The sequence below is a fragment of the Macaca thibetana genome, chromosome 14 (assembly GCF_024542745.1).
Source record: "Macaca thibetana thibetana isolate TM-01 chromosome 14, ASM2454274v1, whole genome shotgun sequence".
Lineage (NCBI taxonomy): Eukaryota > Metazoa > Chordata > Mammalia > Primates > Cercopithecidae > Macaca > Macaca thibetana.
In genome coordinates, this window is record NC_065591.1 from 91,274,306 (window position 1) to 91,300,753 (window position 26,448).

At 32.4% G+C, this 26,448-nt stretch overlaps 1 protein-coding gene across 2 annotated transcripts in view; it reads left to right on the top strand.

The window, feature by feature from the left end:
- CNTN5 (contactin 5) overlaps positions 1-26,448 on the top strand; it is a 1,339,954-nt gene that overhangs the window by 262,951 nt on the left and 1,050,555 nt on the right. Inside the window, exon 1 of one of the 2 annotated variants that reach the window (XM_050758027.1) lies at positions 25,323-25,412. The exons of the other annotated variant lie outside the window; for it this stretch is intronic. The gene's annotated coding sequence lies outside the window, so the exon portion shown is untranslated. Of the gene's footprint in view, positions 1-25,322; positions 25,413-26,448 lie in introns of those variants that run through there. 2 annotated transcript variants of the gene reach the window in all.

Sequence of the window (26,448 nt, forward strand, 5' to 3'; positions counted from 1 at the left end):
AATATACCACATTTTAAAAACTTGCAAATCCTAACTAAGCTATATTATTTTAACGGTTTTCTAAAATCTGTACTAAGATTGTTATCCTCTGAATTTGGAATATGTCAAACATAACTCTTTCAACAATACCTTTAAAATTTTGAAGAAATTGTGTATGCATTGCCTGGAAAGTGAAGTTTTGGGGAAACATGATAACTGTCTTTCAATATTTAAAAGGCTGTCATGTGGAAAAGACAGCAAGGTGACAAGTGCTCTTTCATTGGAAACATTTAAAGCAGAAGCTATATAAAAACTCAGAATACTGTAAGTAGAGCACTTAGGTGATTGAACTTGTTGACATTCATATTTCATTTCATTTTATCCATTCAATTAGGAAATATGTTTTATTTAAAGAAGCTAAAATAATATTATTATGTGTTTTCCTGGACATTGACCAGAAGAGGTGAAGATGTCTCCTTGAGATTTTAAAAGCATGTTTTAGGAAGTTAGAAAAATTAGTGTAGCTTAATCCAGAAAAAATAGTGTCTTTCAGATTAAGTTCTATTTATAAGACTGTCCCCTATTATTCAAACATCCTTCTCTCTCATTATTCTCAAAGACCAACATCTTATAGGCAGGGAAGTTAAGAAATTGCCATCCTTAAAGCTATTGCTTATCCAAATTATACTGTCCCAATAATCTCTTCCTACTACAAGTGGATTATATGAGAACATAGAGGATCAATAATGATAATATGATTCAGTTTCTATGAATTACTATGAGGAATTTAATAGTTGACACTCAAAGAATCATAGTGAATAGATAATATTGTCATGTGTTTCTCTGTGTGTACTTTTATTATGCATATGATTAAGAGTCAATGAAAATGTCACTCTATAATAGTATATAAGGACATTAGCACTTTAAAAAAAAACTATTCTAATATGACCAACTCATGTCTCTCTAACATCTAAAGTATAATAATTATAAATTAGAAGAAAGAGGAGAAGAAGGGGGAGGATGTGGAGGAATAAAGAAGAAGGAGAAGAGGAAAGAAGATAAATGGAAAAAGAAGGAAAAAGAGGAATAAGAGTAGGAGGATTGTTGTTCCAATTGTGACAATCAAATGCTCTTCTCATTTAATTCCACATTCTCAAGGACCCTTATCCTCCTCTTCACTTTGGTATGTTCAGTGTTTTGTCAGCACACTGCTGCAGATGTCTATGCTTACATGGAAAAATGAACAAGAAAAAATCTGTTTTCTTTGTATTTTTCCTTGCTGACATTCATGCATAAGCAAAAATTTGTATAAGCAAATGAGCCAAACGATTATGGGTAATTAGCTTGTGGAATATATGAAAGCAAATTGTTTGCTATATATAAGCAGGGTTTTCTTTTTTACAAGATTATATTATCATTAAAGCATATCTGGAGCCAGCCAATTATGACACTCACCGAAATTTAGCCAATTAGAAGTCAACTCTGTGAGCATTTCTGCAAGAAGTTTTCTAGAATGTTCCAATGGTTTTCTAGTTTTGAAAATGATGTAATTTTATCAGGATGTTATTTTATTGATATTAAAATAATGTAATTTAATCTCTTGTAAATGATAATCTTTAGATTATGCTCTCATCACAGTATTTGATATCATCTTGAGCTGTCCATTGATGTAATTGATCTTAGTGTTATTGTGTGTCAATTTCAAGATACGTAATTTGCTTGAGTGTCATTTATCACACTTTTTAATCACCATGGATGATGACTACAGCTTTAATGTAGTTCTGTTTTTGATTAGTGTAATGTCATTTCCAAGTTTCATTATCTACAAAGGAATAGAAGAATTGTGTCTCTATGCCTGTCAAGTCTCACACTTAACATGAAAACTAAATTCATTTCAAAGGCTCTATTAAGACAAATTTCATTACAGCACCCTTGCTTAAGTACAATGAACTGTTATTTTGAAAAAAAAATTACTTATAATAAATGTCCTTAAGTGGTTAATTTAAAGAGCTAATACATCTGGGTCAGTGTTTCACTAGTTTGTGAATATACTCATCCTTATCTATAATCTCTACAGTATAGAAACATCTTTACTGGGACTTGGGACGTGTCTGTGTATTTGGCTCCCAAATCCTCATGGAGCTATCATGAAAGAGTAACATGTAAACAGTCAGATCTAGATTTCCTTCCCACTTCCACTGTTTACTGCAGTGTTTTCTTAAAGATTTATTTTCCGATTCTCAATTCCTTGTCTCTATAATCTAGATAATAAACACTTAGAGTTAGTTTTTCAGAGTTATTATGATGTGATAATACATAAGAAAGCACGTAACATATTGTGTGGACTAATAAAGATTCCTTATGCTTTTACTTTCCTTCCTCTGCAACTGTACCAGATATTTTGTCATTATTTATGGTTCATTAAATTTTGTGCCTTTATTTTTATTGAAGTCATTTAAATATTCACAAAACTTATATTAGTTAGGAGGGACTAGGCATAGACTGTTTGGCTAGAAAATAAGTAGTTTTCTTATTTTTTTTACTCTGTTGATATGCATGAGATACATACACATGTTGTATATTTTAATATTCTCAGGTCATCTCAAATGCAAGATCACATTACTGGGAGATCAGAGTGTATACATTGCTATTAATAGTTACCTACTTAATATCCTTTCCCTCTCTTCACTGGTAAATTTTATTTACTTGAATGGGCTCCAATATGCTCAACTAAAATATATGTTTTTTCCTTTCTTATTGTCTCTGATATTTGAAATATTCTTGTCACATTTTATGTATTCAGTCTTCTCCAAATTATGACCATTCTACTTTGATCATCATCCCTGTAGAGCTTCTACCTCCTTTTCCAGAGCAGCTTTTAATCTTTCAGACCCATTTTTATCTCCTGACATATGCTTCTCAAATGTTCAAGGACATTTCTTGACAAGTGTTGATCACTGTAAAATATTTATTTGTATATTTTACATGGCTATGAATGAATTCATGGAACTAGACTTTGAAATGAATGTGTTTTCTCATCATTAAATTTGGTAACAATTAACAAGACTATGAATGGGATAGCTCTTTTTCTACAGTCACCTTAGCTTAACATCTAATGTTTTTGCATATTCATGATTATAGTCTCCTTGTGAACTTACACTACTAAGTACTTTTAAAAATACAAATGCTTCTCTAATAATCATATTGATAATATTCCTCTTTTTTTCAAATTGTATGAAGACATTCTACTACATCTAAAGTTATTAAAAATAAACTCTGGATATTTTTAATATCTCCAGAACACTGTCCTTCATATTTAAAATTATAACCCTCCCAAAATAAAATAAATGTGGAACCCTTATATACTAATGCTTATTGAGTGCTTGCCACCTTATTTAATTCATGTAACCCTCACAAAATTTCAGAAGAAATTGGTGTTGTCCTTGTTTTAAAATAGACAATATGAAAGCTTGCATAGAAGCATTTCGTAAATAGCAGAAATTGAATGCAAATACTTGTGCTTATAACTCTAAAGGAGCTGATTATGATTATTCTGTTTTCTTACTATTTATATTCATATATGACCAGAAAGAAAAAAAGCAATACACCTCCAGGAATTCTTAAAGGTCCTACAAAATTGAGTAAACACAAGTACTCACCAAAGTGATTTAAGGCTACTAGAAATTAGATGTTAAGCCAGAGTTCTCTGGAGATAACATAGACAGAGGTGGTGTTTCATTTTTCATTCTACGTTTACTACAGAAAGAGGTTATTCCTTTGTTAGAACTGAAGATCAGGTAGGGAAGAAGTGCGTTACTTTTCTAGCAACTGGCAAAATTTATTTTATGTAGGATATAATGAGACTACATTTCCAAAATGATTACCAAGTATATTCCCAATCAGTGGAATTGAAAGGTACATCATAAATAAGCTTTCAGAGTCCATCTTTTGTATACTACAAAGATTCTTGTTATATTTCATATTTAATTTCCATGTTTAACTGCTTCTTCCAGTAATCACTGATGAAATGTTGGTTTGGTGAAAGTTTCTAACTTGCTGGTTTCATTAAAGTTATGCATTCACTTACTTTGATAATTATATATCATGTTTATATGACACTGTTGTTATAGTATAACTGTACTGTACTTGATATTCTATCTAATATATTCTATGATGTGTTAGAATACCTTAATAGGCCCCTGCCTAACAACAGGTATGTGCTGCTAAACACAGTGCTCTGTCTAAATGTATCACTAATTCATAACTAAGGAACATTGTAAAAATAACAGGCATGAAAAATGTGATTCTCTAATTTATTTAACAAGTGTAATAATCATATTATAAAAATGTGAGAGACTATTTTGTTAAAATGAAAACATTTTCTAGTGAGGACATATTTGGATAAATATATTGCACAGATTAATATTTCTGTTTTTCACTTTCTTCATTTTTCTTAATAAAGGATTTAAGAAATAAGTTTTCAAAGGTCATTTCTTAATATTTTATCAAGGATGGTATTTTTGCAAAAATGGGTTCACTCATATATTTATTACATTGGAATAACAACACTGGTAAATAAACATAATATTAAGTGACCAATAAATTGTTTAAAACAGCATTTGCTATGCTCTTTCTTATAGGAGTTGTCTTTTCTAACTACCTTTGGCCCAGTTACTTTACGTTTTAGTTAAAAATAAATTTCTGATTTTATTTCTAAAACATGTGGTTTCTACAGAATGAATCTACAAAAAAATGAAAAATATAATGATTTGTTAAAATAAACCTAACATTAAAATAAAAGTGTACAATTATACAACTTATAGCTATATATCTTATAATGTGTGGTTATCTCAGAAAAGTGACTACTTTGTTCTTTAGTCCATAAGAAAAAGAATTTAGCCGTTCTACCAGAAAGTTCCTACAACAGAAAAGATTTGTTTTGAATGTAATAAATGAGCCTGTAGCTAAGAAATGCATGTTGACTGAGCTTAGTGGATTCACACTGAGTCTAACAACGCCTTTTATTGATAATCTTCCACCATCTGCTCTGAAGATATATTCATACAAAGAAAAAAAAGCAGGTGAGAAGAAAGAATGCAAATAAGTGGCAATACTTAAAATTTGAATCATGCTGTGATTTTGCAAAGTGGATTGATTCTACTGTTGCTTTTAAAAACATTACAATATTTGACGTAACAAAGTTGATGGTTAACTTCCACTTTTGGTACATTTGCTTATATGAACAGGAAAGTGCTCGCAAAAATGTCAGATTCATAAATTTAAATGATTGACAGAAACAGTACTGATGTAATTTAAATTTTGTATAGGGATGGCACTTTCATTCTGGAAAAAATAAAAGAATAATGTATATATTGATGGTCATCTCAATTAATAAAAGTGAAAAGGCCTTTGACTAGGTATAAATAGAAAAAATATATATATGTATATATAAAAGCTTACAAAGTTAAAAAAAGAAAAACATAACTTCCACATTAATAATCTGTTGAAAGGTAGAGAACCACTGAAAGGTAAAAAATATAGTGGGTCAAAGTAATACTAAATCTGGAGATGTAAAAAGAAAGACTTTTCAGTGAAATAAAGGAAAGACCACTTATGTGTAAGAAATTAGAGGAAAGGATGATTTGCCGTTTTCAGTTCCAGTTTGAAAATTTCTTTCTCCTGTCGAATTTCTCTGGCTAGGACTTCCAGTACTATGCTGAATAAATGTGGTGAAAGTGGGCATCCTTGTCTTGTTCCAAATCTTAGAGGAAAGGGTTTCAATTTTTCACCATTCAATAAGAAATTAACTGGGTTTGTCATATATGACCTGTATTGAGATATGTTCCTTATATACTCAGTTGGTTAAGACTTTTTTTTCATTATGAATAGATGTTGAATGTTATTGAATGCTTTGGGGGCATCTATTAAAATGATCGTACAATTTTTTTCCTTGATTCTGTTAATGGGATATTTCATATTATCTCACAATGTGTGTATGTAAAACCAACCTTGCATCCCTGGGATGAATCCCAGTTGGTCATGATGAATGATCTTCTTAATATGTTGTTGAATATTCAGTTTTATAGTATTTTGTTGAGAATTTTTGCATCTATCTTCGTCAGGGATATTGGCCTCAGGTTTTCTTTTTCTGTTGTGCCTTTGTCTAGTTCTGGTAGCAGGGCACCTTTTAGAATGAGTTTGGAAGTATTCCTCTTAAATCGTATTGGAACAGTTTGAGGATAGTTGGTATTAGTTCTTCTTTAAATATTCGGTAGAATTTAGCAATACAGCCACTGGGTCCTAGACTTTTCTTTGATGGAAGAACTTTTATTACTACTTGTATCTCATTGTTCATTATAGTCTGTTCAAGTTTTCTATTTCATCATGGTTTAATATTTGAAGGTTGTATATGTTCACAAATTTAACCATTTCTTTTAGACTTTCCATTTTTTTGGTGTACAGTTGTTCGTAATAGTATCTAACGACTTTTTGTATTTTTCTGGTACCAGGTGTAATGTCTTATTTTTAACTCTGATTTTGTTTTTTTGGGTTTTCTTCCTTTTTTTCTTGGTCTAGCTAAAGGTTTGTAAATTTTCTTTTATCTTAAAAAAATAACTTTTTATTCATTGATCTTTTGTATTTTTTAAGTTTTCTGTTTTATTTATATCTGTTCTTATCTTTCTCATTTATTTCCTTCTACTAATTTTGAATTTGGCATGTTATTGCTTTTTTTTAAGTTTTTTGATGTGCATTGTTAGACTGTTTATTTGAAGTCCTTTTTTATACTGTAAGCATTTACTGCTATAAACTTTCCTCATAGTACTGCTTTTGTTGTATCCCATACCTTTGGGAATGTTGTGTTTTCATTTTTTCCAAGACTCTTTAAAATTTTATTACTATTTTTTTAATTAACTCATTGGTTGTACAGTCTCATGTTGTTTAATTTTCGTATATTGAACGGTTCCAGAGTTTCTCTTGTTTGTGCCCATGTTTGTAAACATGACCTTTTACTTTAAAAACCTAAAGACACCGCCAAATAATTGTTAGAACCAATAACCAAATTTAGTGAAGGTGCAGTATACTAACTCGGTGTAAATAACTCATTATCATTTCTATGTGCCAGCAGCAAACAATTTGAAAAAGAAATTAAGAAAGGAATCCCATGTACAATGAGTATGAAAAATACATTACCTAGGAATAAATTAAACCAAAGTAGTGAAAGATCTCTATAATAAAGCCAGTAATATACTGATCAAAGAATTTTAAAAAGAACAGACAAAATAATGGAAAGGTAGCCCATGTTCATGGATTGGATGAAGTAATATTGTTATAAATTTCATATTACCTTAAGCAATCTACAGATCCAGTACAATCCCTGTGGATGTTACTGTTTACAAAACTGTAAACATGGCTATATTTCTCCACTGTCTGCAATGCTGCTGATTTTTGTTACTCTGCCAATGAGAACAGATGGAGGTGGAATGAATATACTCCTTATTTAGAGCATCACAGACACCACTGTCTTGCCGACGTTCAGTAGTTTCTCTTGGGCAGTTTTCAGCTATTTATGTGGCTTTGACTAATTGGCAGAATTCTGAAGTTGCTTTTTTCTCCTCACATGTCCAATCTTTTATAGAAATAATAAATATACTGAGTTGGCCAGGTCTCACTTACATGAAATTGTGACCAAAACTTAGGGCCTTAGTACCACTCTCAGTTACCATCATTTTGGGTTTCTAGTCTCGGAATGTCATTTATAGTTTACGGTGTCCTCATGGTCACACATTTCTTTCAGCTGCTGTCATTCCAGTTGAAGAGAGACCATTTGACTTTCTAGAGATGGCTGAATGCAAACATTTAAAACCTTTGAGAGAATACAGCACACCAGGGAAATGACCAAGAGTTTAGAGTATGCTCCTTATCCAGGATTTCCATAAACCAAACCATCTAAAATCAAATAGATTAAAGAATGAACTAGCTGAAGTTTCTACTCACTTGACTAAGTGGTATTTTTATTAATCCCCTACAGATGAATTATTATGATCTACATTTGATGTATTTCTCTATAAGCCACAAGTATCAATAGGTGCACAGGTAGTTAGTTTTCTGTTTAGCCAATTCTATTATTTAGCATAACTGTTACCAGAAAATTTAAAGTCTGTTGTGTAATGATAGCCTTTAAAGTAGAATTTGCTGTAGAGCCTATTATGAATGAGACATTTCTAAATATTGCCTCTTTTATTCTAAACCATGGAAAAAGGGCCTAACAAATGATGTCCTTCCAGAAGACTGAAGGCCCCCTGGAAATGTTCTCTTTAATCCAGGATGTGGGTTAAGAGTTTTGGCTGATTATGAGGCAACATATGTACTCCTAAAGTGTCTCACCTACATTGGGCCTTTATCTTTTATCTATTAAAGCATAAGGTTATTCATGTATAAGGCTGGCTGCAAAATCCTTCACAAATGAAAGTATACCCTATAAGTGCACTTAATAGGCCCACTTCTAATTTCTATTGTTCATAGAGGCATAAACAAGGAAAAAATATCCAAAGATAAGAGCCTCATGAGAGTAGAAGCCTTGATCTGTGATCTTGGGAAAAACTGTTCACATCAAGGATGTCATCTTTTTCTGGGGAGAGACTTTCCTGGTTAGTTTTACCTTAAGGGTTCCAATGGGTGTACAGTTCCAGGAGTGTGGAGTGACCCTTCTCAATTGTGAGATTATGAACCTAAGGTTCAAGGCTAACAAATTTTGCTGTAGTGTGAATGGCAGAGATAATCTTTCTCTGATGTTCCCAGAAGATCCAATCTTCGGGTTCTAGATTGGGAAGGGATTGTCCTCAGTAAGCCGTAAAAAAGCTCTCTTTACCTGGTGAAAATACATTGCAGCATAATAATCTACTCTTATAACATCAGCCCTCTTGCATGGAAAAGCTTTTATACAACCAAAAAACATGCACTGCAAATGACAATTGAATAAAATCTCTTTATAAATATCTAAATGGCTCATCAGGTAGCCAAATGTACCTGAAGCTTTGATTGTCTTCCCAGGAATATGGAACCAAATTTTGGCTTTAGGGTGGAGCCCTTGGAAAAACAGGGCCAGGAAAGGGATTTCTGGTGCCTCCTGATTTTCCCAGGTAGTCCAGGCTGTTAGAGCTTAAATATCCACTTTTAATTAAACTGACTTTTAACCATAGTACTCTTTAATGAAGTCCTTTTAAAATTTCTTATTAACCAATTTTAGCCAGGCCAAAAAGCCAATATTTCTGACTTTTGAATTTTACCAAAGGTAACCTTCCAGGTGCCCAGAGAAAGGAAAATTTAAGATAGTCCATGGAGGAGAGGAGACTAGACAAGGTTATACAGATATCAAACCAAAAAGGGCTTACTTCCTAGGTGGGGAATTGAACAACAAGTCTTAGCTACTGAGCTACAGGACAGGGCAGTCTCAATTGTCCTTCCCAGAAGGAGTCTAGAGTAGTTAAATTTGAACTTACAAAGGCTTTTAACTACTCAGGATAATCTTTAGAGCTAACTATGACATAAACCCTAAAATTTCTGTTCCCTGGAAGGTGAAGACTAATAGAAAATACTGCCACATGGTTACAAGGTCCAGCTCCCAAGGACATAAAACAAGAGGCAGGAAGGCGAAATGATCAAAGAAGACAGAGAAAGACCCACCCATTGCAGCAACACTGAAAAGTTCAGGTAGCTGCTTCTCAGTAGCAAAGGAGTCTTTTCCAGCAGTCCCATCATCTCTCAAGTTTCCCCTTTTAGGGAGGAAAAGGCTCCCCATGGTCAACGATCCTGTACGTCCCTAATCCTGTCACCCACACTCATCAGCAAAGAGTGCAAGGCAGATTATTCCAAAGAGAATAGCAGATGACATGCTGTAGTGCCAAACCCATTCTTGGCCAAGAGGAACTTTACCAAGAACCATCATTTTTAAAATGTACTTCAATGGATTGTTGTTCACTCAGAACATTCCACTGTAAGTTATCATTAGTAAGATTTTGCCATTTCTGTAAGACTTCACTGCCTCCCAGGCCTAATGTATAATCCAGAAGGAACTCAGTTTTCCAGAAACTAAAGATCCCATTTTTCCTAACATACTGGCTTCAATCTCAGGTTCTCTTGATTAACCTTGCCAATGATTTGTCATACCTCAGGAAGAAAAATGAAACAAAGGGGTAAAACACAAAAATCCCTGGGAGTTTTCAAAAGACAGATTTTATAACCCTTGCAATATGACTGCTTACTGTCAGTTTCTTTCTCACCCAGTCAGATGTAAGAGGTCTCTAACTGGCTGCAAGCCAGTTCATTCCTGTATCAAATCCATTCCTGGACCCAGTCCAGTTTCTGTTGTGACTCCAAACCCAGTTTGGATCAGAAATTTGCTCAAAGAAACTCAGAGAACTCAAAACACAAATCCGTGGAGCTCAGAAATCCGAGTGGGAGCTTATCCATGATCTCCACCTGCTCAGAGAGATAGTGGACCCAAGTGGGCCCTGCAGGTACTTTGTGTGTTCACTCAGTGCTCCTAGGGGTCGCTAGAAGCTCCACTTCAGTTTCCACTTCTGACACCATCTGATAAAAGAAAAACTTCAGAATTAATTTAAAGGAATTTAATTGAGCAGTGAATGATTTGCGAATTGAGCAGCCCCCAGAATCACAGCAGATTCACAGAGACTCCAGGGGTGCCTCGTGGTCAGAATAAATTTACGGACAAAAAAGATAAAGTGACATATAGGAATCGGAAGTGAGGTACAGAAAGAGCGAGATTGGTTACAGCTTGGCTTTTGCCTTATTTGAACGCAGTTTAAACATTCAGCAGTCTATGAGTCATTGAAGTATGGCCACTGGGATTGGTCAACACTCAGCCACTGTTAAAGGTGCATACTATTAAGATAGGTTTTCACATTTATATGACTATTAAACTAGGTTACAGTTTATTCACAAGGACTCAAATATAGAAATACAGAATCTTTTTAGGCTGTATTTAGTTTGTTTTAACAGATGGAAGAATCTGATACCAAAGTTGTTATAATATATTCTCTAAAATATCCAGTTTTCTAACAGCAGAAACTTCACCATCTCAGACAAGCACTGCCATTTTAAGTTCCCCTTGATTAAAAACCGCCTAAATCCAGCCCCAAAAACATCAGCCTAATGGCTCATGTCAGCATAATCATAAACCACAAATGACACCTCCAACCATAAACATTCCAACCCTGAGATAAACCCTCTCCAACCAGAGACATGCCAGCCCCGAGATGATCTCCCTTCCAACCAGAGACATTCCAACCCTGCAATAAAACTCTCCTCCACATAAAAACATTTGAGCCTGTGAAAAGCTCTCTTCCTAAACCCTTAATTCTCATGGTCTGTAAGAGAGAATGCTCCTGACCAAAAATCATCCAGAAGCCCCTCTTGGGTTTATTCTGCAAAATAAACCTGTCTTTGAATTGTTGAGCTGCTTTTTGTGTTTCTTTCTTCTATCTTCAACTTTACATTTTCAACAACAATATAAACAAAATACAAGACATACCAAAAAATAAAGGAAAATATACCACATATACCGGAAAAAAAAGTACAGCCAAGGGAAGACATACCTCAGAGGGTACAGATATTGGTCTCACTAGGCAAAAGACTTTAAATCAGCTGTAGTAATTATGTTTGAAGAACTAAAGGAAATTATGTATTATGAATAAAAATATTACATGATAACAGTATCTCAATAAATAGAGAATAACAGTGAAGAAACAGAGGTTATAAAAAGTAACCAAATAGAAATTATGAAGTTGGCAAGTATATTAACAAAAAAATTACTGGAAGGGCTCAAAAGAGATTTGAACTGGCAAAAAGAAGAATTGAAGAATTGTGAACTTAGAGGTAACTCAGTAGTGGTTATCCAGTCTAAGAAACAAACCAAAAAAAGGAAATAAAGAATAATAAGCAGAATCTCAAATAAATGTGGAATGGTCTCCAATGTCAGTTATTGCCCATTGTGTACCCATATATGTCCACTATTTAGCTTCCACATATAAGTGAGAAAATGTGGTATTTGATTTTCTGAGTTATTTCACTAAGAATGATGGTCTCCAGCTCGATCCATGTTGCCACAAAAGACATGATTTCATACTTTTTATGGCTGCATAGTATTCCATAGTGTATGCGTGTGTGTGTGTGTGTGTTTCACATTTTTTTAATCCAATCACCTGTTTAGAGACATACCATGTGACTGATATTTGGATAGTGCTGTGATAAACATACAAGTGTACATGTCTTTTTTATATAATGATTTCTTTCCCTTCAGATAGATATCCAGTAATGGGATTACTTGATTTAGTGATAGTTATATTTTTAGTTCTTTGAGAAATCGCCATACTGTCTCCATAGAGGTTGCACTAATTTACATTTCCACCAACAGTGTATAAGCGTTGCCTTTTCTCCGCATCCTTGCCAACATTTATTATTTTTTTGACTTTTTAATAATAGTCATTTTGACAGGTCGATGTCTTTTATTTCTTTTTCTTGCCTGATTGTTTTGGCTGGGACTTCCAGTTCTGTGTTGAATAGGAGTGGTGAAAATGGCATCCTTGTCTTGTTCCATTTCTAAGGGGAAATGTTTTCAGCTCTTACCCCGTTGACTATGATGTTGTCAGTGGGTTTGTCATATATGGTTTTTATTATTTTGAAATACGTTTCTTCTCATGCCTTGTTTGTTGATAATTTTTATCATGAGAGATGCTGTATTTTATCTAATGCTTTTTTTAATCTATCGAGGTGACCATAGGATTTTCATTTTTTCTGTTCATGTGGTGAATTACATTTATTGTTTTGTGTATGTTGAGCCATCCTTGCATACCTGGAATAAACCCATTTGATCGTGGTGTATTATTCATTTGATATACTGTTTAATTTAGTTTGCTTGTATTTTGTTGAGGATATTTGTATCTATGTTCATCAGGATATTTGCCTGTAGTTTCTTTTCAATGTGTTAAAAGGAAGACTATCAATCAAAAATTTGTATTCAGCTCTGCTCTCTTTTAAAAATAAAGGAGGACTTATGATATCTCTGGGTTTAAAACAAACAAACTACTGAAAGAGTTAATCACCAGCAGATCTGCCCTACAAAAAATAGCAAAGAGAATCTTTCAGGCTGACCTGAAAGAGCAGTAGATGGTAACTGAAATACATATGAAGAAACAAAAGGAGCAGATAAAAGTCACTATAAAGAGATCATAAAAGACAGTGTAAACTTGTAAAACCTGATGCTTTCATCTTCCTGTCTATTCAAAAAGACAGCTTCATAAAGCAATAATTGTAACATTATTGTGTAGAAGGGGTCATAATATATAAAAATGTACTTTGTATGGCCTTAATAGTAAAAGTGGAGAGCAGTACCTAAAGTATATTAGAGTGATTATTTTGTATACTATTGATATTAAGTTGGTATTAATCGAAATTGGATTGCATTAAATATAGTAAAAAGTTAAAAGAGAAACACTGGAAGTATATATTTGACACAAAAGTAGACAAGAATCTAAGAACAGAAATAATAATGCATGTAGAATACAAGTAGCAAAATGGCAGATTCAAATCCTACATTATGAATTATAACATTAAATGTAAAAATGAGTTAAATACCCCAATCAAAGAGCAGAGATTGGCTGAATTGAAAAAAAAAAAAGATTAAAAAAAAGGTCCAAGATTTATAAGAGAGATACGCTTTAGACTCAAAGACATAAATAGGTCAAATTTAGAATGATAGTAGATATGCCATTTAAGATGTAATCAAGAGAACTGGAATGGCTATACTAAAATCAGACTGAATTAACTATAAGACAAATATTGTTAATGGAGAGAAGAGGGGCATTGTATTATAAAAACAGTATCAATTCATCAGGAAGATATGATCATTATAAGTATTTATGCATCTAACAAGGGAGTCTCAAAATACCTGAAGCAAAAACTGGAACGAAAAAATAGCTGGATAATATAACTCCATTTTTAATAATGTATAGTACCTCTAGGCAGAAGATAAACAAGTACAAGACGTGTACAATTCTATCAACCAATTAGTCTACACATATATAGAACATTCTACCCAATAACAGAAAAAAATGCACACTCTTCTTGATGTTCATGAAACTTTCTTCTGGATAGACCATAACTTAGGCTGTGTGACAATCGTAAATAAGTTTAAAATGATTGGTAGTATACAAAGTATGGACTCAAAACACAATGTGATTAAAAATGAAAAAGAGAAGAGAATTTTAAAAATTGAATATTTGAAAATAAAAAACACACTGCTAAAAAAACCTGTGGGCCAAGGACAAAAAGCTTCAGTAGGAGTTATAAAATGCTTCAAAATGAGGGAAAAGAAAAACACAATATGTCAAAACTTGTTGGATACATTTGTAGCAGTTTGTACAGAGAAATTCACAGTTATAAATTTCTATGTTAAAAAAGATGAAAGATCTCAAATAAATAATCTTCCAACTTAAAAGAAAAGAAAAAGAAGAGCAACCTAAGTTAAAACCTAGAAGAAGGAAAGAAAGAATAAATATTAAAGCTGAAAAATAAGAAACAGGAAATACATAAACAATAGTGAAAAATCAATGAAACCAAAAGTTGGTTTGACGAAAAGATTGGCAAAGTGGGCAAATATTTAGCAAAAATGACCAAGATAAAAATAAATAAAATGCAATTTAATGAAATCATTAATGAAAGAAAGGCATCATTTCTAACCTTAAAGAAATAAAAAGATAACAAGAAAATACTATTTACAATTGTATACTAAAAATGAGATAACTTAGAGGAAGAAATAAAAAGTGACTACTAAATGGTATGCTGTTTATATTTTTATTGATACGTAATACATGTACATATTTTCAGGATACATGTGATAATTTAATACCTTCATATCATTTGTGAGGGTCAAATCAGTGTAGATGGTACATCCACTACTTAAATAATTGTCTTTTCTGTATGCTAGAAACATTAAAAATTTTCTAAATTTACATTGTGGTAACTTTGCAAGCCTTAATACATTGAAAATAAGGGAACTGCATACTTTAAATGGGTGAATATTATGGTGGTATATGAAATATATCTCAATGAAGATTTAAAAAACAACAACTATTAATCCTATACTTGAGAATTGTATCAAAAATGAGAAAGAAATATTGAAAAGGCTATCTTTGGTGTTTAGAAGTTTCTCACAATTGAATGGAACACTAGACTTCACTAATATTTTTTCATATTAAGTAAATATTAATATTTATTAAATATTGATATTTAATATAGCTTATACATATATTAGTTATACTTGAAGAAACAGGTATACAACATCACATGTACATATACCTGCAATCAGTAAATATTTTTCAGGAGATTTCATAGCTCTTAGGAGATAAAACACAAAATTATATAAATAAATAGTCACTATTCATGTTTTTGCAGTGACATGAACCATAAACTTTTATGCATCCAGTGCATATGTATTTATATATATTTATTCAGTAGAATCCAACTGACCTCGTATTACAGCCCATATGCATTAAGATGCTTATTGATTTTAGAAGAGAGTTAATTTTTAAATGTTAGGAAAATGTTGTTATACTATATGCATATGTTGAAATATCTTGTATGCTCATAATTTTTCTAAGCACTTAACTCACTATTTAGAAAGTGTTCTGAACAGATAGTGTTGCAATATAAAATACCAAACATTGAACACATGATTTGAAATAGTAGATCACTGTACAATTATTAATTAGTATTACAAATTTGAGACACATTTGTCTTCAAAGCAATTTAATACAAATTAGAGCAAATGATTAAATGGCAGCATAATTATATCTAGCTTGTGACCTACCAAAGATGGAAAATGACACATGAGATTAAAACTGGAGGAAAGAAATGTAAAATCTTAACCCAAACTACTATCTCTGTAGTTCAATTACATGCCACTAAACACCGGCTGTACCCTCTACTTTCTTTAGTTTGAAAACACCAGTGCTGTGTTCCCTCTAATTATCTATATTCAAGTACTTGAGAATTTCTCATCAGTACTAGTGATTCTCACTCTAGGGGTGAGCCACATTTTCACATTTTCTTTGGTGATTGTATGAGAATGCCTGTGGTTGATATTTAAAGTTCCAAAAAGTTAACAGGGTGTCAGTACTTATGTTGAGGACATCATTTCATTCCCACCTTCATAATTTCTTCTTTGAAGATTATATTAATCCTTTAGTAACACCATAGTGTCTAATAAGCAACGTGTTTCTGCAAGTCTAATAAATGGTTTGAATAATCTCCTCCTCAACATGGCCTTCATCTGTGTGTGGTCCTTCAGAAGTTTCTTCCATGTCAGTGTCTGTCTCAACACAAAGTCCTTTGTCTTCATGTACCTTGTTGTTGGGAGTCACGACACCTAAAATGATATAAAGCTAAATGACAGTTTTTCTTGATCCAGGAGAATAAATAAAGAGAGCAAAGCTAAGCCTGAGAAATTTGCAAAATAAATTAAGTTTGTTTTCAAAGTGCCCTAACGTTCTTCACACAGGACCTCTGTCATGGTTCCTGCCTGGTAATCTAATGCTCCCACCAGACACTATAAATGGACTTTCCAAACCTCCTTTACCTTCAACAGTCTCATATTATAGAGTTACTTCTCATCTCCTATAGATCCTTTCATCAAAAATATACATATATTTCCTTAGTATACTTTGTATAAGGAAAATAATCTGATTAAGATCATTCACGTATAAATCAATTTGTCTTAGTACTCCATTTGACGGGACAAAGAAGTTGACATTTCTTTAAGTGAATGAATCAGGTCTAATACCAAACTCCTTGCAAAAATGTTCTCCTTCCTCTCTATTCTGGCGAGAATCTAAAAGGTATTCTGGTAATAATTCAACTTTTAAAAGTATTCTTTACAAATCTGTATGCAGTTATCTCACAATAAAATTTTTAAACTCACACTCACTACCTTGGGTTTGAAAATGGTTCAACCACCATCATCACAGAAATGCTTTGAAATACGTTTCAGTGTTGTGCTTTTAGATGGTAAATTCCTTGATGTCCAGTGAGATTAAACAAATCGTTTGCCACAATTCTTACTGTGAAACAATCAATAACTTCACTCTTGCAGTATGGTCACCTCCATTGTGAGGTTCATGAGGCCTTTGTCCACAGAAAGAATTGAGAAATCAATTTTGACTCCCTAGAGTTGTGACTATGTCTCTACTTGACCAAATAAATAAGTAGACCAAGTGGAAAAGGAAGAGGATATCATGATCAGCAAAGGTTACTAATAGATCTATCTCTTAGCCCACAGATCTGGGGTAATGATATTTTAGATATTACTTGACTTTCCCATGCCTATCCAGTAACCCTTAAGAATACCCTCTTTACAGAATAATACCAAAGTGGTTGATTTGGAAGAGATTTCCAACCATAAGCATTTCAGAATGAAGGAATTACATCACTCTAGGAGCAAGCAAACTGTGTTACCCTCAGACAAAAGCAAAATAAAACACAGCAATTAGAACACTGCCTTAATAAGGGCTTTGTCTCTCTGAATGAATTATGAGATAAAAAAAGAATACATAAATAAATCACTCAGTAAAGTTTAAAGTGTCATGGGAAAAATAGGTACTCTATTCCTAGTATATTCTAACAGAAGAGATACTTGTTAACATCTGTTTTAATTTCGCAAACAGCAAAAACTGGCAATCTGTAAAGTTTTAATTAAATAAAGCAAAAAGAATTTGTCACTTGGTAAAGTTTCTGGGAAATTGATGCTTAAAATGTATCAAAATAAGGAATGAAATTTCTAGGTCAATTTTTTTCATTGATGTGACATATTAAAAATGTCCTACCTTTAGGCTTGTTATATAGTCTTTCAAGTAACTGGAAAAAAATAATAATTTTTTTCTGTAAAATAAATGGGCAATTTAACAACCCGCAGCAATGTTAGTGCTAGTCAGAATTGCCATTTTAGCATTTTAAATAAGAAGAAAAGTGTGCAGTTTTGTTTTTTGTTTGGAAGTGTTTTTTCTTGGCCGGGTGTGGTGGCTCACACATGTAATCCCAACACTTTGGGAAGCTGAGGCAGGTGGATCACCTGAGGTCAGGAGTTTGGAACCAGCCTGACCAACGAAGTGAAACCCCATCTCTACTAAAAATACAAAAATTAGTCGGGCGTGTTGGGAGGCAGCTGTAGTCCCAGCTACTTGCAAGGCTGACACAGGAGAATTGCTTGAACCCAGGAGGCGGAGGTTGCAGTGAACTGAGATCTAGTCTCTGCACTCTAGCCTGGCTGACAGAGTGAGACTCCGTCTCAAAAAAAAAAAAAAAAAAAAAATAGTTTTATCTTGAGAGATGTCTAGAATAACTATGAGAAAGATGCATTGAAAAACTAAAATTTCATACAATTTCTTAAAATGTTGAAATTTTATCCAAAGCTACCAAATTTTTCAGGAAACTATGTGTAACTTAAGTAATATAATGGAGAGCTATACTTTGGGTCTCTAAGATAAGCAAAATGATATCAAGCTTTGTAACACAGTAGAGGAATTCGATCCAAGTGTCAGACAGTTGGTTTAAAATCCAAATTGTGACATTTATTATCTCTGGACATTGGGGAATTTATTTATCAAATAGGAACTTCGTTTTTCTCATATGTAGACTAATACTTACCCTTTCAGGTTATTGTGCATCCACACAAAAAAATGAAATGGTGGACAAAAAATGAGGTAATTATATAAGGCATATAAACTTAAGGTAAATAAAAGGTAAATATGAGATATGTAAATGAGGTAAAGAAAATAAAATACCTACCATAGTGCCCAATAACTTCAATTAGCTCACACTGTAGATACTTCCAATATAGATTATATATTATTTCAGAGTTTGAATTGTTAATATGAATTTCTCTGACTTTTAGATATAAATTAAACTAAGGATAAAAATCCTTAATCTCTTTTTTAACTAAAATATTTATTGTGGTAATATACACATAACATAAAATTAACCATGTTAACCATTTTTAAGTGTTCTGCCCAATAGTGCTAAGTACAACATATTAAACTTCTAAAAGTATTAAGAAATCATAAACTCTCGTTTCTGATTGTTGTACATTTATTTGTATTAAGGCAAAACATTTTCCTGAGAACAACTTCAGTTTCCCATTCTCCAGTGATGTGACCTGTCATTCCTACGTTCTATTAGCATTCAAATTAGAAGTGAAAATAAGATACTAAGCATATAGATTCGTTTTGTTCCCTAATGAAATATGAAAAGAACTAACGTGGATTGTTGTATGGTCTTTCCCTGAGTCTTAGAATTAGTATTTAAATATTTTCCTAGTCCCTCATATAGCACACTAGAAAAACAAGGCTAATGTTCAGTGATCACTGTAACAAATAATTATTCATCACTAGAACTAAGGATTAATTCATTCAAGTTAAATATTCTTTCTAAAGCTTCAAGTTGTCTCACAGTATTTTTTTTTCCTCAGGGTGCTTTTTCTTCTATTTGTTGGTAACAATGAGATGACTTTCTAGTGTTTTTGTTCTTGTTGTGTTTTGTTTTGTTTTTAGTAAGATAAGATGACACCTGTTATTTAGTTCACCTGGTGAACAGTCTAAAGAAATCTATTCAAAAAATGCATATTTTCTCCTGAAAGCATTCAGCTTTATCTAACAATAATATCTTGGATAATTATATTATACTTTTGTCATTTTTTCACAGATTCATCTACCTATACTGAAATTAATGTAACAGTCTTCTATTTGTTGAATCAGAGCTCTAACATCATTATTCAATTTGTGAGCTGCTCCCCATTTGAATCAATAAAAGGCTGAGAGGTCTTGACAAGCTATATTTTTTCTAATATTGATCTTGATGACCAAGCTGGTGCCCTTGAGTCTAACGATTGATTTTAAAAGGGAGGCCTGTCAAGTTGGAGGCCAATTTTTTGCTATTAAACATATCAGGTCTTGTAATTAAAGAAAATGTCAGGCTGTCATATTTTACAAGAGGGCCATGGGAATATTTTCACGCAGTTTTCAAGCAAATTAGAAAGTATGCAGACCTGCTGGAGCCAAACACATACACCCAAAACAGCATAGGCTTACACAGAAACTAAATCAATGTTCAAATAGTATGTGATTCATTGGCTTTCTATTTTCCCAAGACTCAATGATTTAAGGAATAATTTATGATTCCTGGCTTTAATAACATGCACTGCTGCATCAACTTAAAATGCATCAAACTCTTCTGAAAGAAAGTAACATTCAAATGAAAAGCTAATTTACTGTCAGGATAATGGAGAACATCCAATCCAGTCTCTGCAGTTTTTGCTTCCTATCTGTTTCTTTCTACTGGAAATCATAACTTCTTACTCCGTTTATTACGATACATTTCCTTTATTCTTACATCAGTTTAAGAAGTATTTATAGAAAAGCAACAAATAAAAAGCTGTTGAAAGATCACATTAGAGTAGAAGAAACAGACCAGTAGGCAAAACATTATATTGGTTGTAATATAGGTATAGTACAAGTGCTTTCAAAAGGTAAGAAGTGAATGACTAACTTTATTATGGATATAGTACCATATTGAGCAGAGCTTAGGACTACTGTGTGAGAAATTGAGAGCCTGAAGTTTTTATATTAGAATGTGATAAGGTCTCATGTAAGTTTTAGAATTGACTTCTGAGGCTAGGGATACTATAAAATTGAACATAAAATGTATAACTTTCAGAACTGGAAAAGAAAATATTAAAATATCAAGAGAAAACATAACAGGAACACAAATTAATAATTCTCCCAAAAGGAAATATGAATTACTATAAGCTTTCAGGAAAAATATTCAACCATTATTTCTCCAAATATTGATTTTGTCCAATAAATATTGTCCCAATATTGTTTCAATAATGTTCCAATCAATATCTCTTTGATTATTCTGTAATCTGTTACACTTATGTTAGTACTTCTGCCCATGTGACATGATCTTATTTATGTTTTGTTCCTCTCATTCTTATTTTTTCCTCCCGACTTCAGTTTGCATATTTTTATTGACTTGTCTTCAAATTTATTAATATCGTCTTTGACTATGTTGAATCTGCTTTTAAGCCCATCCAATGACTTACTAATTCCTAATAGTGTATTTTATTCTTATACAAAATATAGATTTGATTTTGTATATATTGTATTCTCTGTTAAAATACTTCATCATCTACATATTTTCTATGGTTCTTCTGTTTCTTTAATATATTAGTCATAGTTATTTTGAAATTATTTTCTGCTAAGTACAACATCAGGGTTTTTTATAGGCCTGCATATTAATCATCTTGCCACTTTTTATTATTATCAGTCACTTTTTCTTTTTAAATATCTAGAGTGTCAAGTGGTTTTGTTTTTGCTATTTCTTTTTCTTTCCTTTTTTTTCTTTCTTTCTTTCTTTTTTTTTTTTTTTTTTTTGGTATTCTGGACATTGCAAGTGATACTTATAAACTGTTGAAATTCTGAATCATGGATCCTTCCTTAAAAAAGTGTTGCACTTGATTCTGCTAGGCACCTTGATGCTGAAGAGTTCTACTATTAGCTTTGTTAAGATAGGCCTATATTAGTTTGGAAAGCACAGCGTATCCACTAAAATCTCTCCATTCTGGATGAACCAGAAAACTATTTCCCTCCCAACAACAGGAGACTCTTGATTCTTCACTTGCTTTCTGCCTCCCAACAGCTGCTGCCTTGAGAACTTCCATAGTCTTTCTCTGTGCTTTTGCAGTCCAGAAATTGGCCAAAGATCTATGAAATATTTTCAACAAATAGATGGGATGCTTATCCACATTCCCTCTTTGATAGCAGCTCCAACTTCCACTTATCAATACCACTATTCCATATTTGCTATCTGAATACCTACAGTGAAGCCCAGAATAATATCCCAAGACTCATTTTATGCGTCTCAACTCTAAAATTCCCTACAGTGGTGGTCCAATGAAAGCCATCAATTGTTTTATATGATAATATTAATCAAACAATTGTTTTAAGAATTTTTTTAAATTAACTATTAATATATATTAATCTCAAAGTTATTGTACTGCGTGAAAGGCGGACAAAAGAGATTATAGAGTATAACTTGATTGTATAAAATGATGGAAAATAAAAAGTAATCCATAGTACAGAACACAGATCAACAGCTAAAATTTTCATTTATATTATATGAGTTTATATGGTGATTACTTTGGAGGGAAAGATTCCAAAGAGGTATAAGGACACTTTTTACACTGTTGACTGAGGTGATTGTTTCATAGTGTGCAGGTACAATTAAGTGCAAAATTATACAGTTCAAATATGTGAATTTAGTGTATGCCAATTATGCCTCAAAAGTTGTGAATACACATGCATATGTATCCATACATATTTATATCTACAGAAAGACACATACAATGCTGATTTATAATTTATAACAAAATAATATAGTAATTTTAAAGAAATTTGGTAATGTGCATCAAATAGTTAAAATTTTTCAACTTTTATGAAATCCAACTCCAAGGAAATGTTATGAACTATAAACAAATATGTTTTCAGAAAAACATTTATAATAGTATTATTTAAAATCTTGAAAAACTTGATGCATGATAAAGTATCAATAAATCACTCTTAAATATTGGTATAATCACATAGTGAATTATGGTTTAATTATTACATTGGTAAAATGTTTATAATACAATTTACCATTTTGCCTGTCTTTACCCTTTTATTTGTATTTAGGCACATTGCTTACATGTGAACACATCTATCCTATATGCACATTTCAATGAGTTTTGAAAAATATATACACCTATTAACCACTATCTCACTCAAAATATAGAATATTTCTGTAACTTGAGAAGTACTTTTATGATACTTTTATTCAGTACACACTGTAAACATGTAGCCATTTCCTGATTTATAGCAACAGAGATGGGTTTGGCCTGTTTCTTTTTTTTTTTTTTTAATTATTTTTTATTATTATTATACTTTAAGTTCTAGGGTACATGTGCATAACGTGCAGGTTTGTTACATATGTATACTTGTGCCATGTTGGTGTACTGCACCCATCAACTCGTCAGCACCCATCAACTCGTCATTTACATCAGGTATAACTCCCAATGCAATCCCTCCCCCCTCCCCCCTCCCCATGATAGGCCCCGGTGTGTGATCTTCCCTTTCCCAAGTCCAAGTGATCTCATTAAATTAATATAAATGAAATAATAAGACTATATGCTATTATGAGTTGCCTATTTATATGAAAATATCAATTGAAATTTGATCATTCTCTGTTGGTTGAATTATGGCAAACATTTTTCTGTGTCTATTAAGATAAGCATATACCTTTCTCCTCCTTTATTATCTTACTCTAATGAATTAGGTTGATTATTATTATTTTTTTGAGACGGAGTCTCGCTCCGTCACCCATGCTGGAATGCAGTGGCATGATCTTGGCTCACTGCAACCTCTGCCTCCCAAGTTTAAGCAATTCTCCTGCCTCAGCCTCCCGAGTAGCTGGGACTACAGGTGTGTACCACCACGCCTGGATAATTTTTGTATTTTTAGTAGATACAGGGTTTCACCGTATTGGCCAGGCTCGTCTCGATCTCCTGACCTTGTGATCTGCCCGCCTTGGCCTCTCAAAGTGCTGAGATTACAGGCATGAGCCACTGTGCCCAGCCTGATTAGTTTTTAAGTAGGAACACCATCTAGTATTCTTTCCCACTGGGTCATGATGTATTTTTATATACATTACCTGATTTGATTTGCTAAATTTCTATTAAATACTTTAATATCCATATATAAGGGGTTATTGTTCTATAATTTTCTACATTTCCTAGAATACTGTTGTCATATTTGGGGTTCAGAGTTGTGATGACCTCATAAAATGAGTTGATGAGTGGCAATTTAGGACAATTTCCAGAGCTTTCATTTTTGTTTAATGTTTTTCACCAGTTGTGGTTCTTTCACTAGGGAAGGGTTTCTGAAACTTCATCACAATGCTCTTCTAAAATTTGTTCCTAGAGTCGAAGAGTGCTCCAGTTTTATTAAACCAAATGCTCTTGCTTTGATCTTTGCCAAAGGTATAAATATTACTTAATGTCAAATTTATTTTCAAGTGGTTCTTGAAATAAGCCTTTTTAAAAAGTCTAATTCTTTAAATCAATAGCATTAGTATTTTAAGAAAATTATATCTTTAATTTTATGCTAGTTTATTGTAGTATTAAAACTGACCATATTATTAATTGCGTATATAATATTCTAGCACCTGTAGCTCCTTGTCCTCAAAGCCCCAAAGGATGATTAAGAAATATTTTCTTTTAGTTGTTTCTCTTTCTCTAACAATTATTTTTAGGCCTATTTACTATCTACGGGTATAACTTGCCAAATTCTTTTCAGTCTTTTATACTTCCTACGGTGCTGCCTCTGAAGAAATCACCTTGGATGGTTGTTTTGTTGACTGCTACTGCTGTTTAGCCAAGAGATAAATTTCAAGTGGCGACAAATTCATTCTTTGATTGTGACCAGGTTGCATCACATGATATGAAATATCAGAAATGTAGTAGAGAAAATTTATTCTGATAAAATATGAATATATATTTTGCATCAATCCAACAACAAAACAAAGCAAAACAAAAAAAAAATACAAAAATAATTTTATCTATATCATTTGCTTCCTCAAATATTGCAATGGAGTGGCATTGTTTGAGAGGGAAAAATATGTAATATAAAGTACCTAGGTTGAAGACAACGTATGTTCCTCTAAAAAATTATCTTGTCACTTACTTGCCTTTTGAATAGAGGCAAATTATATATCCTGTATGAGCCTTCAATTCTTTACATGTTAAAGAAAAAATGCTGACTTCTTTATGGGATTGTTGTAAATATTCAATAATAGTGTTTTACACAATGCATGACCTGCAAGAAATACAATTTTTTCTCCAAATGGTAGTTAATAGTTTCTACTATAATATCTTTCCTTTTCATTCAGCAGAATGCATTATAATATAGTCAGACAGTTAAGCAAATTGGTTCTATTCAGTCTCTCTACGCCAAATTGTATGGTATTGACAAATTATGTAGCCTTTCTGTATCTCTGTTCTGCATAGGATTGCCATAAGACAATTCAGATAGTGTATAGGAAGTGCTTACAATATTCTGCAACATTTTCCTAAGTATTCAACAAATATTAGCCATTGATATTATATTCCAAAAAAATCCTACATGATAAATGAGAAGAAAAAAGGATTTAAGAGAAATTAAGTGATTTTTTTTCCCCAGGTGCCTCAGCAAATAAATGGCCTAAAGAGTTGGAAGCCTAGAGATGTAATTGCTGGTCTTCTATTAAAAAGTGAAGGAGACAAGATTTTCATGAAGGTACTCATTCTATTCATAGGCTGGACAAAAATAGTGGTTTTAGTAGAATGAGCTAATATGTAAGAGACAAATGTAGAAAACCTAGAACTACCTGGAATTACACTACACCCAATTGTATATAGACAGATTAGCCTTCCTCTCAGGTGACATCTCACGCAATCCAAGATTTGAAGTTTTTTTGTTTGTTTGTTTTTTTGTTTTTTTTCTGTCACTGCTATTTTCTCTAGGATAATAAGTTCAATGAATAGAAATCAAATAGCAATCAAATAGGCTTTGACAGTTATGATGTAAGATTGCACCAGTAAAATAATTTCACAGATATAGGTCATGATTCAGGAATAAAAACAAATTATCTTGAAATATGTAAATCATTGTGACCCATTTTTAGCTTGAATTATTTGTGCTTTCACGCAGATTCTCACTTCTTTTGCTTATAAAGTTAGTGTTATTAATACATTTTTATTTGAATTTTTAATTTTCAGAACAAACGCCCATCTACTAACTTATTCTAGACTGAAGACTTTTTTATAGACAGCTGAAAATTTGCTAAGAATGTACTAACATTGAAACAGCAGGGAAATTCTCACATAGGGAAAGAGAGGACAAAATTATTCACTTATGGTTTATGGGGATCCTATCTGCTCCAGTGAATTTAATTTACCACAGGAAAGATGGTCTGTATACAAAATAAAATATCCTTCTTTATCTCAAAGTGTACATTTAAAGGAATATTTTGTCTCCTTTACAAGAAGGATTAATTCACATAAAATTAATATTTAGTAATGTTTTATTTCATGATTAAAATTCTGTTTAGCAAACTCCACTTAAACTGTGTATATAATAATCAAAACAACTGAAGAGCAAATATTTATTCTAATCATTTGCAACTGTAATGGTATATATTGTGCTTGCAAAAACTTTGCCATTAGTTTATATTACTTTATCCTTAGTCATATCATAGACTTTATTGACCCAATAAGGAATTTACTGATAAAAGACATTCTAGGATGAGCATATCCTAGGCTACAAATGAAGG